At 46.6% G+C, this 16497-nt stretch overlaps 1 long non-coding RNA gene across 2 annotated transcripts; it reads right to left on the bottom strand.

Annotated features, from left to right (window-relative positions):
• Positions 1-660: 660 nt before the first annotated feature.
• Positions 661-16451, bottom strand: LOC141567259 (uncharacterized). Of its 2 annotated transcripts, none has more exons than XR_012489763.1 (2): positions 15237-16451; positions 661-1206 (listed from the first exon to the last, which is right to left on the bottom strand). It is a non-coding gene; the product is annotated as an uncharacterized LOC141567259 (long non-coding RNA). The 2 variants fall into 2 exon arrangements; XR_012489764.1 differs by lacking the exon at positions 661-1206 and adding an exon at positions 12257-12929.
• Positions 16452-16497: the final 46 nt, after the last annotated feature.

The raw sequence follows: 16497 nt of genomic DNA, 5'->3' as shown, positions 1-16497 counted from the left end.
GACTCCCAGTTCTTCCTGTAGGGTTCTCCAGTGAACTTCCATAAGCCCTACCTCCTGCCATAGACCTTCCTGCCCTATTATGTTTTCTTCAAGTTCCAGTTCATCTTTATCACTATAAAATCCTTCCAGTTTGTACAACTTTCCAGCGGGCCCTTCTAGTCTCTAGATGGGACGCTGCGTGATTCATGACTCGCTTAATAAAGCCAGCTAGATCTCCAAATTTACTCAGTTGAATTTTGTTTGTTGGAGGTCTGGCACTGCATCACCTGTGCCCTGACCAGATTGTCCCTGCTACAAGTAATGCCAGGATGCCATTGAAAAATCAAGCCTAAGGGCTGGCACTGTGGCTCAGGTGGTTGGAGCACTGAGCTCCTAACGCCAAGGCCACCAGTTCGATTCCCATTTGGGCCAGTGAGCTGCGCCCTCTACAGCTAAGATTGTGAACAACAGCTCTCCCTGGAGCTGTGCTGCCGTGAGCATGAGTGGCTGGCAGCCCAAGAGAGTCATTTGAGAAATGAACCTGAGTGGGGGTTGGGGAAGGCGGAAGAAGGGGGAGGAAAAAAAAACCAAGCCTAAGCAGGAAGAAAGTTCAAATTCATGATTTTTGTTACCCCGGGGGCCAAAAGCCCCTTCTGTGAAGCCAATAACGAGACAGAAAGGGAACCTTAACAGCACAAGCTTTATTCAATGGCAGGAGAGAACGGAGACGTGGAGCCTTGCTCTCAGCTCAGCTTCTCCTCAGTTAAGGGTTGAAGGGTTGTCTAAACAGAATAGTGGAAATGAGGAGGTTTATATAAATAGATGGGAGGAATATTCATGGGTGTTTTGGGAAAGGGGTGGTGGTTTTCTTGGAATCAGCGTTCTGCCTTCTTTTTGTCCTTTTATGGTCTCTTCCCCGTTTTCATGACAATTGTCAACTGTCATGGTACCAGTAGGTGTGTCATTTAGCATGGAGATTAGATTATACTGAGCTTTGAAATCCTTTGGGGGGTCACTTAGGCAGCCATCTTGGTCTCAACCTGTTTGGTCAAGTTCTTAACAACTATCCACAGGCCTTCCTTTCCTCAGAGACAAATAGAGTTAGAGTGGGGAGGGCTTCATCACAGATCTGCTGTGGAGTAACAAATTCCCCCTTTCCGATTTTTCACTCTTCATTCTTGAGTTGGTGCTGAGGGACGAAGGTCTGTCTTCTGTAGCTTCTTCTAGCTGGAAGAGATGATGACAGGGGCCTCATTAGAGAAGTGAAACCTTTCCCTAGCTAATCTTAAATGTGTCTGATTATCTCCTGGCGGTAGCTCATATCCTGTGTTATTACTGTCTGTCGTTTGATTGTGTATGGAGATGCCTGCAGGAACTAGGAGTCCAGGGTACAATGGCCTTCATGTTGAGAGTTGTCTATCACGGGTAAGCTATAGCTAAGAGGAGAGAGGGAAAAGTTGGGATGGGCCTCCCTTGGCTGGGGAGGCGTTTAAACCTGGGGCCACATAGGAAGACATATCCTGGTGGTGTACAGGATTGGCAAGGGGAGATAGAGTTAAACCATGTGATTAAGACTGGGTCCCAAGAGGGGCTTTTATTACAGCAGGAGGATAAGAGGCCTCCCCAAAACTCAGGGTCCCTGGGCCCCGTTGGTGCCCTCTCAGCTTTAGGAGGTAGGTAGTAGAGTCACCACGATTCGTTCTCAAGCCCTTCCCAAAGTGTACATCGACCCCGGGGGCTTGTTGCTTCTTTCTCATCCTTAATCTTATGGCTGGCAGGACACCAATGGGTTGTATTAGGAGTGCACCTCAGGGGGTTATTGAATGTTAGCAGGAGGAAAGAGGAAGCCCTAGTTTTTATAGGCTGACCACTTTGGCAGTCTAGGCATTGGGTTTATGAGGAATTACAGTAAAGTTCTCTAACCCCAGTTCTGCTAGACTAGTTAAAAATTTGGGTGAGGTATATGCATTCAAGGTTTGTTGTCTGTCTTGTCTAGTCTGAGGACTATGGGAGAGCTGTTAGGAAAAGATTTGGGGGAGGCCTGAGTGAAATGTGAGGTTCACTGCTGTTTTGACTGGATGACATTGAGGCCAGTTACCCTTGGTGTGGGGATGATGGTGACAAATCCAGTGTCGAAATACATTGTTTCCTAATGTGATGATACGAGAGGTTAACTAGGGCATTTGTTTCCCATAGAGATAGGGTTGGGGGTACCCTTTCTACCCACATAAGGTTTATTAATGGGAAAAGCTAGAAGAGCTTCATTATGCTATAAAAGAGTTATTGAGGGGAAGAGAAGAATACCCTTCAAAGTAGCAAATAGGAACCCTATAGCGAAGAGGAGGCTGTAGATTGGTGCTAGTTAGCAAAGTATTAGAAGATTATTTATCTGGTTTGTTATTCTTCTGGAACAATAGTTCGAGGTCTGATATAGGCTTGCAGAAGTAAAGTATTGTGGGTCTTGGAGTGTCTCAGGCTCTGGGCTGGTCACCTGCTTTACCCTTCTGTAGGGCATCTAAGACAATATTCTCTGTGACTTAAGGGTAGAGTTGGGTGTTAGAATCATTAAATAAGGTCCTTTGCATTTAGGCTCTAATTGACCTTGGGGCCCGTTTTCCCTCTAAGTTTTTAAGAAGACCCAATCTCCAGGTTGGAAGGATGTAGAAAAGTCAAGTCAGAGGGGGTGGGTAACCCCTGGTTTCCCAAAGACCTTGGTGTCTTTGACTATGTCTCCAATCAGGGTGGCAAACCAGGTCTAGATGGGATAGGCCTGCCGTACCTGAATTTGCAGGGGCTTAGCTTAAGTCCCCCTTTTGGAGCTACCTGTTACCTTATCAGCGTTTTAGGAAGGAGAGAAATCCAGGGCAGAGAGGTCTCCTGGCATAACTTGGCAAAAGTCCTTTTGAGTGTTTGGTTGGTCTTCTACTTTTCCCGAGGATTGGGGTCTCCAGGCAGAGTAGAAGTGCCATTTGATGCCCAAGACCTTGGAGGCATCTTTAGTGATGGCCAATACAAAGGCTGGCCCATTGTTGCTCTAGCTGGAGCATAGTAACCCAAATCTTGGGATAAGTTCTTTTAAAAGAGTCTTTGAGACCTCTAGGGTGGTTTTGGTTCAGGTGGGGAAGGCCTCTACCCATCCCAAAAATGTGTCAAGAAGTACTAGTAGATATTTGAAGTTCCCCTGAGCCCTTGACATGTTGGTAAAATCAATTTGCCAATCTTCCCCAGGTTGGGAACTTCAATAATGAGTTGGATGAACCTATTTTCCAAGGGCCCTGGTGGAATGGGTGCTAGGATTGTTTAGATAGCAAGTGGGACACGCTTCAATTGCCTCCCAGACTAAGCCTCGGAAGTTAGGGGCCACCATTATTTTGCACAGCCAGTTACAGAGTGTCTCCTGGCCAAAATGAGGGGCCTGGTGGGCTTCTCTAATGGTTGAGCTACAGCTCTTGGGGAGAGAAATTGCCCTTGGGGGCTTATTAACTATCCTGGGTGGTCAGAGCTCTTAGTATAGCCCTATTTAAGAGCTTTTTCATGTCCTTTTGGGGAATAGATGGGAGTATATGAGTGAGGGTTAGGTGTGATGGTAATAAAGACAATTGGAAGGCAGTTCCTTGTATGGCCACACGTTGGGGCTGCCAGGTCTGCCCTATTGTTTCCCTGTATGACTTCAGTGCCCCCCTTTCTATGTCCCTGACAGTGTATTACAGCTACCTGTTGGGGCATTTTAATAGCTTCTAAGCGGCATAGAATTTCAGTGCTGTGTTTATTTCCAGAGCTTAACATTCTTCTTTCTTTCCATACAGCCCCATGCTCACGTAAAATGGAATAGGCATATTTAGAGTCAGCATATATGTGAAGAATTTTATCCTTTTCCAACTCTAGAGCACTGGTTAAGGTGACTAGTTTGGCCCTTTGGGCAGAGCCACCTGGTAGCAGAGCACCAGCCTCCATGGTCTTGAAAAGGGAGACCATAGTATATCTTGCTTTGAGGTCTGGCCGGTTGGAATATACCTCTTTTGATATCGCCAGGTAATTGTGAGTTAAATTGTCCTGTTCTATAGGGAGGAAGGTGGCTCAGTTTAATGTATTACAGACTTTGAGGGTTAAATTTGAGTTGTTTAGGAGTATCACATGTAGTTGAAGAGTTGTCCCTGGGGATAGCTATTTTGCCCCCTTTTCTTGTGAGAGACTGAGTGTGATGGGGAGTCCAGATAGTTAGAGGTTGTCTAAAGGTCAGCTTCTCTGTCTCTTTAAACTACATCCAAAAGACGCTAGAAATGACCTGTTCTTTGACTTTCCTTCTACTCCTACGATACTACAGTTGTTTGGATCCTATTTTCCTGCCAGATGTTCAAGACCAAGTAAGTAGGAGGTCTCTGTATAGACCAAAAGTCAATCTTCCCCTCCATTATGGTCAGGGTCCGCCGACGTTCCTCAGGAGTGACTTTAGGGCCTTATGAGGTGCCTCACGTCTCCTCCAGTCTTCTTCTCCCACGGATTGTGCCATCTGTCAGGATGCGCCATGGCCTTGTGTGCTACGTGGCTGTTGTGGGGAGCATGGGGGGGGGCATTCTACTTTCCAGTGATCCTCCTTTTTGCAGAGGGCACAATGGTGGGCTCCTAGTCTCTGGGGTTTCTTCGATCCCCCTGGTTGGGAGTTCATGTGACTGACTGGAGTTGTAGGGTCTCTTCTGGGAAGGCCCTGTCATGCCCTGGGCTCTGGCCGACCCTGCAGGCTGAGGGGCTCTGTTCCTCCTTAGCTTTGGACTCCAGATCCTGACGGTTGAACACCCGGAAGGCCAGTTCTACCAGTCTAGAGGAGGGAGTAGTTGGTTCTGATTCTAGTTTCCGTGGTTTCCTCCAGATATAGGGGGCACTTTGGGATATGAAGTGGCACCAAAGGACTGCTGCTCCCTCTATCGAATCAGGGTATTAATATAAATGCGAAAACATTTGCAGAGTCTTTCCATGAAGGCAGAGGGGTTTTCCTTAGGTCCTTGGATAATCTCCTGATTTGTATTCCAATTTATCGGCCTTTTTCCCCAGCTGCCTGAACTCCTCTTAGGATCATAGGTTTAAAGTGGGAAAGACGGTGCCCCCCCCCCCCCCGCCAGCGTCATCTCTATAATTCTATTTGCGGCCCACCTCTGGGGCTACCTGGACGATGGGCTGATGTACTTGCTCTCTGGCATTCTCTCGGTTTACCTTGTCGGCTTCCTCCCTAGCCTTGGTAATGACCAGGGCTTTTTCCTCTCCCGTGAGGAGAACATTCAGGAAAGTGTGAATGTCTCTCCACGTGGGGTTGTGGGCTTGGAAGATGCCCCTTATTAGATTTAGGACTCCCTCTGGGTCCTTTTGTTACCCATGGGAGTGACCTTTCCAATTATAGAGATCTGAAGAGAAGGGACTGCTGATAGCTATTATGTCATCCCCATTTCCAGTGAGGACTTCTCAGCTGCCCCCTTTTCCCTTCCCCATAGGCTTGTGTAACTCCACGTGAACTTCATTTGTTTAGCATGCATTCTGGTTTAATTCAAGTGAACTTTGTTTAGCTGGATAGAACTATGACTCCCTTGCATTCTTTCCCCAGATCCTCCTACCTGTACACATACTGTATGTTCTTTCCTTTTAATCATTAAGCCCTTTAGGACATTAGGTTCTGGTCCGTGTCAAACTCACTTAAAAATAAAGCTTCAGGTCTGTCAACCATGACCAGGATATATTATAATAACTAAACCTCAAACTAGAATAAGGTTTTAGTCAAACAAAGATAACACCTTGGCCTCAGTTACGTTTCAGCTCCGGACCCATGAAAGTGGAACAGCCCCACAGACCACATCCCCTGGAGACCAGACTGAACAATGTCATAACTGACACCAGGATCTGCAGCCCTGATCAATGGCTCCTGCCTGAGCCCTGACCAATCAGTAGAGCCCACCTCCCCAGCTCCCATAGCAACCATGATTAATGATTTTTCCCTTCTATAACCGAGCCATAGAAGCAACAGGGGAACCAGGTTTTTGAGAGCACAGGCTCACCTGTGTCTCAGGCTTGGCGCCAACTCCTTAAATAAACCTTTACTTTCTTTGCTGCAAACTCCTGCTCGGATCTTTATTGGCTTGAGTGTGCGCAGGCAAGCGGATCCTTTGAGTCTGCCACAACACTTGTAGCTAGTCTCATTGTGTTGGCTGAGCTATTATCCGGATCCAGTGATGGAGATAACGCAGTGCAGAAGGGGGAGGAAGTAAATGAACGAGCCTAGGTTTTCAGAGGAGAGAAAAAAGATGAGAGAGAGAGAGAGAGAGAGAGAGAGAGAGAGGCTAGTCCCCTAGGGAGAACTACTGACCTTGTGGATATGGTGGTTCCTCTTTCACCTTTTCCTGGAACCCTGTAGGGGCTCAGTACTCAAGAAGGAACCAGAGACCTTGTGCAGGGTGCCCCCTAGCACAACCTTGGGTTCAGGCAAGAGTCCTCAGCTATATAAAGTCCAGAGTTTTTTTTCCTTGGTATCCACTTCCATTTGCCAGCTTTCGTTTTCCATGCCTGACTGCTAATAGAACTCCATTTTATAGTTCCTGCCTTTCTTTCAGCACTTATTAGCCTGGAGAAAGGACATAGGGTCGACCTGGCTTCCCCAAATGGAGTGCCAGGTGATCAGGCCACCGATCCCTTCATAGTTGCCATTTGTTACCCACGGGCCAGAAGCCCCTTCTGCGGATCTCATGTGGGGTTGTTTTTCCATTCGCTGTCATGATCACAAGAGATCTAGAGTAGAGGGTCTCCAGAAACCATGTCGTGCTTTCAGTGGTTTAACAATGTCATCAAGACCCCAACTTCTTTCTTCCTTTTTTCTTTTCAATGGTCCTCAATGTTCAAACCCTAATAGTCATTAGATGGATGTCACAGCTCCAGGAATCACATAAACTCCAGTGAAAAAGAAAGACTTTCCTTTCCAATAAATGCTTCTTAGAAATGAAGACACCCCCTCACAAAAATCCCAAGCAGACCTCTCCCCTCATGGTTCATTGGCCAGAACTGGGTCACCTGACACCCCTAAACCAATCCCTGGTCAGAGTAGGAGATCTTCATAATTGCCTTAGACCAATCAACCCTGGAGTTAGATCAGAGGTGTGTGAGGTAAAGAAGCCACTGGACCAGAATTGGGACTCTGCAAACAGGAAAAGGGAATGACAGGGGTGTTAGTTGGACAACTACAGTGTCTGCTGTAATTCCTGCTTCCTGGTCCGCTCCGGGCCCTTAATTCTTGCCTATTTTCAGCCTATTCCTTCTAGTTGATGCTGTGAACTCCTGAGAACCTTTGTGTAAAGTAAACTGCCTTTTGTTTAAGTAGCTAATTTTCTGTTGCTTGCAGCCAAGAACTCTCTCTTTCTTCCTGATGCCTCAAGTCTAATCAACCTCCAAGTTCTATTCATTCCACTGCCTACATGTTTCTCAAATCCCTCCACTTCTCTTCATTCCTACTGCCTCTTTCTTTGACTTCCAGAAAACTCAAGGTGACTATAACTTGAGAGCCTGTGGTGGACATCTATCATTTCCCCTCTGTCAACATAAGAAACATCCAAATCTGTAGAGAATTTTTATAAGAATTTATTTGAGCCAAACTGACAACATTGCTGGGAAGCAAGATCTGAAATGCTCTGGAGAATGACAGTTTTGCAGCTTCTTTTACACATTTGGAATTAAGGAGGGGCCATATGGAAGATTACAGGAAGGTGAGCGAAAGCAAGGGACAGGATAGTTAACATGATTATGTGCTCCCTTGAGGGTGGTTACCCCTTTGAGGGGTCTGGAAAAGAGGATTACTTCTGGTATTTCAAACGTGTGTTAACCTGGATGCACAGAAACAGTGGACTGGGCTGCTTACAAAGATAAGCCTTTTACTACAGAAGTCATAGGCCTGGGGTGTGACTACCCACCATGACCCGCCCAGTTAGAAATTTATGATCAGATCACCCTGTGAGGTTACTTTCAGTACATACCCCCTTCATCGTCCACACCTGTTTAGCATTCATTGTCCCTTTTAGTAGTAATGGCTCTGTAACATTGTGATTTATAAGCTAGATGATAGATAGATAGATAGATAGATAGATAGATAGATAGATATGAGGTCTGACAAATAAGTTTGCAAACTCATCCTAGAAAAAGTGCTACATACCTCATTGCTGACTATCACTATGGTCACCTTTGAAGTACTCCCCTTGGGAAGCTATGCACCAATGCCAGCTCCTAGTCCACCCTTCAAAGCAATTTTGAAACTCTTTTCTGAAATGGCCTTCAGAGCTGTCATCATATTACCCTTGAGATCCTGAATGTCATCAAAATGTCTTCCTTTCAATATTTCCTTTCTCTTCGGTAAAGAAAGAAGTCATTGGGGGCCGGATCAGGTGAGTAGGGAGGGTGTTCCAATACAGTTATTTGTTTACTGGCTAAAAACTCCTTCACAGACAGTGCCGTGTGAGCTGGTGCATTGTCGTGATGCAAGAGCCATGAATTGTTAGCGAAAAGGTCAGGTCGTTTCATCTAACTTTTTCACACAGACTTTTCAGCACTTCCAAATAGTAAACTTGGTTAACTGTTCCTCTAGTTGGTACAAATTCATTAAGGAATAAGCCCTATGGTATCAAAAAAGGTTAGCAACATTGTTGCAACAAGTTCGCTAACTTAGTTGTCCAACCTCGTAGATAGCTAGATAGATAGATGATATAGATATATATAGATATTGATGTAGATGTAGATATAGATATATAGATAGTATGATCATCCAGATGACTGAAATATATTTCTCACATTTATTTGGCCTTCATCAACAGTTTCTGGCTCACGGCTCTGAAACCCAGTACATGGGAATTTCTCTTGTTATAACTTTTGCACCCCACCCAAGGGTGGGTGCTGGTTGCCAGTAAGAGCCAATCATGTGGTCAAAAGATTGGAACTTTCAGCCCCCACCCCCTTACTTCCAGGAAGGAAAGAGAGGCTTAAGGTTAAATATAATCACTATTGGCCAATGACTTAGTCAATCACGACTACGTAACAAAGCCTCCATAAAAACCCTAAAGGACAGCTCATTAGCCATTCTTAGGAGAGCTGCCATGTTGTGGAACTGGAACACTTCCACGTGCCACCATGCAGGGCCCCAACCTCCATGAACACAGAAACTCCTTTGTTCAGGACTTCACTCTATATATCTCTTCATCTGGTTGTTGATTTGTATCTTTGAATACCCTTTGTAATGAATTGATAACCTAGTGAGTAAATGGGTTTTCCTGAGTTCTGTGAGCCATTCTAGCAAATTAGTCGAACCCAAGGAGAGTCTCAGTCATAAGAATCTCTGATTTATAGCCAGTTGGTCAGAAGCATAGATAACAACCTGGTGTCTGACGTGGAGGGTGGTCTTGTGGGACTGAGCCTTTTACCTGTGGAATCTGATTCTATCTCCAGGTAGATAGTATCAGAATTGAGTTGAACACTTGGACACCCTGCTGGTGTCTGAGAATTGGATCCTGGAACCCTTTAGTCCCTCAGTGTTTTTTGGGGAAAGCACCCATTCCCTTCCCCCACCATCAATTTCATCCACCATGGCTAAAATCAAGTTTACTCCATCCCTCAGCTGAGGTTAGAGTGGACATGTAATTCAGACTTAACCAATCAGAACTCTCTCTCTCTCTCTCTCTCTCTCTCTCTCTCTCTCTCTCTCTCCTCAGTGATTGGTTCAAAACGAACACCTGACTCAAATCAAACCAGTGGGAGGCAGCCCCAGGATTTTTTCTGGAATCATCAAGATAAAAGCTCTTTTTATATAAGTTGCCACAGTGGTAAGAAATGAGCATGGAGCTGCTTTAACATCTCAAAGGAAAACCTGCCTGAGAATAAAGACAACACAGATTAAAAGCAGAATCAGAATGTGGGAAAGACAAATTTTGAGTGACACCATTTGAGACCTGGGATCCAACAACACTTAAAGTCAGAACTACCACCTATACTTTTCAGTTACTTGAACCAATAAATTTCCTTTTTTACTTAAGCCAGTTTTAGTTGCAACCAAAAGTCCCAACTGATTCAAGTATTCATACATTGTTATCAGGAAATTCCTAAAACAAAACAAAACAAAACTTCTCACGATCAGCTCTGTAAATCAGTAGCTTAATGAACAGGAAAATAATGGCCTTAGAAACAGGGACTGGAGGTAGAAAAACAACAATAAACTGGAATCAAGAAATCTTCAAATCCCATCTTGGCACTGAGCCCCCAGCAAAACCCTGGGTCAGGGGTTCAGCCTCTCTGAACCTTAATTGCCACCCCTCTAGAGGGAAGGATGGGCACTCTGCGTGGCAGAGATAGTGAGATGTTTGCATGGGGATGCATGTGAAAAGGCAGAGCCTGGCATACAGTTGGGGTTCAATCTACAGAAGTTTACAAAGAAACTTCTCCATGTGAACACCCTCCCCCTTGCCAGCAATTTCTACACATCTGCCCCAGTCTTCCCTGCACATCTGGGGCTCCTCCATCAACTGCTTTGGACCAGAGCAGAAAGGCACCATCTATCTTCTTGCCCTGGCTTCTGTCTTCTACAGCAGGGGTGTGGGTCTATGGGATGAGAAATGGGAGACCATCAAGTTCCTGCTCACAAGTGCCTGGATACATGCAGACACAAACAAACCCCAGTCCTCCGTAACGGAGACTTGGGGCATACCTGGCAGAATAGGCAGAACTGCCTGTTCAAAGACAAGTTTAGGAGCTCAAAAGGTACCCATCCCACCACCTTTCATTCCTTCTCAGGGGTGCCATTTTTCTCTCAGTCATTCAGGTTGTCACCATGGAACCCTTGTAAAAATGGAACCCACTCCTTCCTCCAGACCAGTGCTGTCTGATGGAACTTCCTGTGATGATGGAAATATTCTCTGTCTGCATTGTCTCATACGGCAGCCACTACTCACACATGGCACTATTGAGCACTTGAAATGGGGCTAGTGTGACTGAGGAACTGAACATTCATTTTATTTCATTTTAATTAATTTCGATTTAAATAGGCACATGTGGCTAGCAGCTACTGTATTGGACAGTGGAGCTCCCGGTGGATGCGGTGTGTAGCTAACCTTCACAAGGACAACAAGAGGGAGAGGGGTGGGATGGAAAGTATGAGAACTACAAGGGCCTAATCAAGTTGGGCCTCAGTAGGTCATGGGGAGGAGTTTGGGTTTTATTTTTATTTTTTAAAAACTTATTTATTTTAAGTGTGTTTTTCCAGGACCCATCAGCTTCAAGTCAAGTAGTTGTTTCACTCTAGTTGTGGAGGGCGCAGCTCACACTGGCCCAGCGGGGATGGAACCGGCAACCTTGTTAGAGCATCGCGCTCTAACCAACTGAGCTAACCAGCTGCCCCTTGGGTTTCATTTTTAAGTGTAACAGGAAGTGTATTAGTTGTCTATTGCTGCTAATAAAGGATAACAAACTGCTCCCAAATTTAGTACAGGATACAGCCTAAGCAACAAATATTTATTATGTCCCAGTTTCTGTGAGTCAAGCACCTGGGCACTGTTAAACGGGTGCCTCTGGCTCAGTCTCTCACTAGGCTGCGGTCATCTTGACTGGGGCAGGATCCACTTCCACATTCATTCACAAGGCTGTTGGTGGGAGACCTTAGTTCCCTGCCATGTAGGCCTTTCCACGGGGCAGCTCTAAACTTGACAGCTGGCTTCCCTCAGAGTGAGCCAGCGAAGAGGTGAGAGTAGTCGCCTAAAATGGAAGCCAGGGCCTTTTAGTAACCTAATCTTGGAAGTGACATTCAATCACTTTTGCTGCATTCTTTTCATTAGAAGTGAGTCATTGGGTCCAGCCCATACTCAAGGGAAGGGGATCACATTAGGGGGAATATGAGGAAGGGGGATCACTGGGGCCATCTGAGAGACTGCCCACCCACCCCAGGAAGATGCTAGAGGTTTCTGAGCAGGAAAGTGACAAGATCAGGTTTTTAAAAAAATTAACAGTACAGTCTTGGGATACAAGATGAAAAGTCCAAAAGGGTATACGATATAAGGCCTCCCTCCCATCCTGTCCCCAGCCACTTCATTTCCCTTCCTAGAAGCAACCAATGTTCCCAGGCTTCATGGGGCTTTCCAGAAGCACCCCATCAAAGCAAATCCAACTGTAGCAGCTGTTAGTATTGTTCACCAAATATTTCCAATAATATTTTCCTTCCAGGCATACAGTTGTTATTCTAAGAATCCATTTCTGTATAAAAAAAACCACTCCCAACTTAGTGGCATAAAATTACAACTATTTTATTATGCTCATGGATTTTGTGAAGGTTGGGAATTCAGGCAGGACCCAGCAGAGTTAGCTTCGTCTCTCTGCCACAAAGGCCAGGGGGGATACTTGAATGGCTGGGGCTGATCCCAAAGGCCAGGAGCTGGAATCACCTGGAGGCTTCCTCACTCACACGCATGGTGCTGCGATCAGAATGCCAACGGGAGCAGAGCACCTACTGGCCTTTCTGTTCAGTTTGGGCTTCTCATAGCCTGGCTGTTGATTCCGAGGGAACATCCCAAGAAAAGCTTCCAGAGGGTAAGCACTGCCAGAGCAGCAGGCTGCATGGCCTTTTCTCACCTAGCTTTAGATCTCATGTGCCATCAGATTCTACTGATAGCAAGAGTCACAAGGGACAGGGAAGTTAGAGACCACCTCTTGCTGTGGGGGTGGCAAGGTCACCTTGCTGAAGTGCCTATGGGATGGGAGCTTACTGCCAGGCTCATCTTTGGAAAATATAATCTTCCCCCATAGTGTCGTACCGCCTACCACTTTCAAGTCAGTTGTGGCCATGTGGTTTGCCTTGACAGATGAAATGTGAGCAGAAGGGACTTGTGTCACTTTCATGTGCAAGCTTTAAGGGCCATAGGACGATTCACCACATTTCCTTGCTCCAGCTGCCACTGTAGAAATACAAATGGAGCCCCTGTCATCCTGGGTCCCTGAGTGATGGCTCTAAGTGGAGCCTCCCCACCTCCCAACAACCTGCATTGGACGTGTGGTGGGCCTGAGAAATAAACGTTTGTTGTTTTAAGTCACTGAAATTTAGAGATTGTTTGTTACTGCAGCGTAACCTAGCCTATCCTGTCCCTTTCCACAAAAATGGTAGCAAATCTTACACACTACTCTGCACTTTGTCCTTTTCATTTAACAGTATATCTTGGAGATTGTTTCTATCAGTACAAGAAGAGCACCCCCAGACCTTTTTTTTCTTTTTTTTTTTTTAGCAGCTACATCATTTCTATACCGGAAAAGACGAAATTTTACTCAATCAGTCCTATTTAGGATAATTAGTGCCGTTTATCTTTTTGGACACAGCTGCAAGGAATAACCTTGAATATCCTTTTCTGGTTTTGCCTGAGTGAAATTATATTTGTAGGAGAAATTCCTAGAAATGTGTATCGAAGATGGTGGGTGGTAAATGCCCCTTTTAAAAAGATCACTTTGGCTGTAGGTAGAGAATGAGCCAGAACCTGAGAGCTACGGGTGACATCTTCCCCTCTTCACCCCATATCAGTCACCAAGTCCTGCTTATCCCAGCTGTATCATCACTCTCAATATGGCCTCTTGCCTGTGGTACCTCCTGGCCACTGCTGCAGCACAGGGCACCGGGCACTGTCATTCCTTTCTAATGATTCCTCCTAAAAGGCCTCCCACCTGTCTTACTCAGGATACTTGGCTGCAAACAACGAAGATAAACCTGGGTAACAAGCAGGCAAGGAAGGAATTGAATGGATGCTCCTGGGTGCTTGCTGAATCCCCCTGCCCAGGAAGGGCCTGGCTTGACCACCTCCCGGTCCCTTTCCTCTGCCTCCGTAATGAATCCTAAATGGTCCTCTGATGTCTTATGTTAATCATTTGCATTGGATACAAATACCTAATTGGAAGTGTTGAAAACGTGTGCCAGCTACCAGTGACCTTAGAGAGAAAATTCTGCCTCTCCTCTGATTTCCACAGTGGAAAGCAGGGCCTGTCTCTGCATTTCATGTTTCCTCCTAAAGAGGAGGGCTGTTCAGATGCTAGGCAGCCAAACAAGTCAGCCTAAGCCCCTCTCTTCGACCTTTGATCCCCACCCCTAGCAGGTCCTTCACAATCTGGCTCAGAGTAAGCAACTCTGATCACACACAACAGCGCAGCGCTATCCTCAGAATGAAGTCCAAACTCTTAACCTGGCTTCCAAAGAGCTCTCTGATCCAGGCCCTTCCAAGGCCTGACCTCATTTCTTGGCCTCCATGCCCACCCCAATGTGCACCTGAAATTCTAGCCTGGTTCTCTGCCCTCAGGGACCCAATGTGTGAGCCCTTAGTGCCTTCCTCTACAGAGCTTTGAATACGCGCTAGCCCTCTGTCCAAAAGGCTCTTTCCTTCCCCGCTCCCATAATCCCTGAAACCTACACAGTCTCACTTAACTCTCAGGTGTCACTTGCACACAACAGCCTTCATTGGGTGAGGTACCTGCCCTCGTCTTACTAGCCACTGGGTTTCCTTCTTTCAAGGTACTTACCTTTCCTCCCAAATGTATCCTACATCCATGCACTTGTCTCCATCTCTACAGCCTCCTTCTTGGTCCAAGCCACCATCCTCTCTGCACCCCTGGAATTCTGCAGCCTCCCAACTGCTCTCTCTGCTTCCATTCTTGGCACCCTTAAAATCCACTAGCTAGAGTTATCTTTTTAAGTATAAAGCATCCTTTTAAAAGCTTCACATTTCACTTAAGAAAAACAAACTCCTCACCATGGTCTGCAAAGCTTTCCACCACCTAGCTAGTGCCCTTGCTCCTTCATCTGATCTCAGACCCTTGGGCCCTGAAATTAAGCAGGCCTTCTTCCTTCCTGTTCCTTGAACACACCAAACTTATTCTAGGCTCAGAGCCCTTGCACTTGCTGTTGCCTTTACTTGGAACTCTGTTCCCCCAGATCTCTGTGTGGTTGAATCTGCTCAGATGTCACACCTTGATACCATTCCCCCTGACTCTGTCTTGTCCTAAAAAATAAAATCGCCAGTTATTTTACCAGCAACAGGGGTTTATTCTGGAATAGCCGGGAACCGCAATTTGCAACAAGCATGCCATATATAACAAAACTATAGGCAAGTCCAACAAGCAAAGGAGAGAAACGTTATTTTATAAAAAGGAGGAAGTAGAGAGAAGTTGTTTTAAAAGAAAAGTCCACTGGAGGAAAGGGATAGTTCAGGGTGCTGACGGTTTCTTACCCGCTGAGTTGCTGGGCAAGAAGGGAAATCTTCCTCCTGCTGGAGTAAAGTAGTACCAACTTGTAAGGTGTGTCTCTTCCTGATGAGGTCCCTAATTGACTCTTTCCTCTTGGGGTCTGTAAATGATGTCCAGTGGTAGTGCAACAGGGTTCCCCCTTCCAGGCTCCCCACTCCATTTTAAATGAAGTTTCCCGTTATTAATTTTCAGTCTTAGTACCACTTATTACTCTCTGAGACCGTCCCAGTTACTTACTTACAGGATTATCTTTATCCCCTTTCTAGCATGTAAGCAGGGAGCTTAGCTATCTTGCTGACACCACTGTATTTCCCAGCACCTGGCTTGATGCCTGGCACAAAGCGGGTGCTCTGTATTTTTGGATGACTGAATGGATAGGTAACAGAAGCCTAGTTGAATCCGGTTCTGCCTTACTCGCTGAGTCTGGGTAAGTCCGTTTCCTGGTGTGTGAAGTGGGGGTTGGAGGGAGTAGGATGTTGAGCTAGAAGGTGTTGATTAGCTGTAAAATTTCGGCCTTGTTTTCTTTTCAGCCACAGGACCTCCGGCGCCTCAGCTCCCCACCTGTATAATGGGCGTGAGCTCACCCCAACCTCTCGGGGTGGTAGTGCTGCCTTATAAGGCAGCAGAGGCCGAGGGCGGGCGAGGCAGTGTGAGTGGAGAGAAATCACAACATCCGGCTGCGGGGGTGGGGCGGGGGCGCCAGCGGCGGCCGAGCCGGAGGCCGCTTCTGAAGCCTCTCCCCTCTTCTGATGTGCGCCCTCCAGGATGGTCCCACCCAAAGGAACACCGCCGGACAGACGGCCCAAACCAGCTCGCGGCTCAGAAGCCCAGAATACTAAGTGCATCCACTACAAACCGTAGAAAAGCCAAGGCGAGCCCCAGGAACCCGGGCCACACCCCCCTCTAATGGCCCAATCAGAGTGCATTGCAGAGAAAGACTGAACATCCGGCCTCCAGGGCGTGACCCAGAGGACCCACCTCCGTTGTCCCAGGAGGGCTCGGCCCTAATTGGCAGTTCGGTATCCTACGAAGGCCCAGAAATTCGAACCTAGGGGCCGAACCCCACCTCAAACCAACCAGGAAGAGATGACGTATTAAGTCCCGCCTCCTTGCTCCTTTGAGCGAATCCCTGGCTCAGGGGGAGGAGGATAATGAAGAGGCTGTCTAATGGGTAGACGGCGCGGGGAGCGCCCGCCTGGTTATTGGACGAGTAAAGTAAACAGAGGGTGGGGCGGGGTGGGGTGG

The sequence above is a fragment of the Rhinolophus sinicus genome, linkage group LG10, assembly GCF_036562045.2.
Source record: "Rhinolophus sinicus isolate RSC01 linkage group LG10, ASM3656204v1, whole genome shotgun sequence".
In the NCBI taxonomy this organism is placed as follows: domain Eukaryota; kingdom Metazoa; phylum Chordata; class Mammalia; order Chiroptera; family Rhinolophidae; genus Rhinolophus; species Rhinolophus sinicus.
Note: the sequence above shows the minus strand (reverse complement) of the source record. Positions and strands in the feature narration are given on the sequence as shown.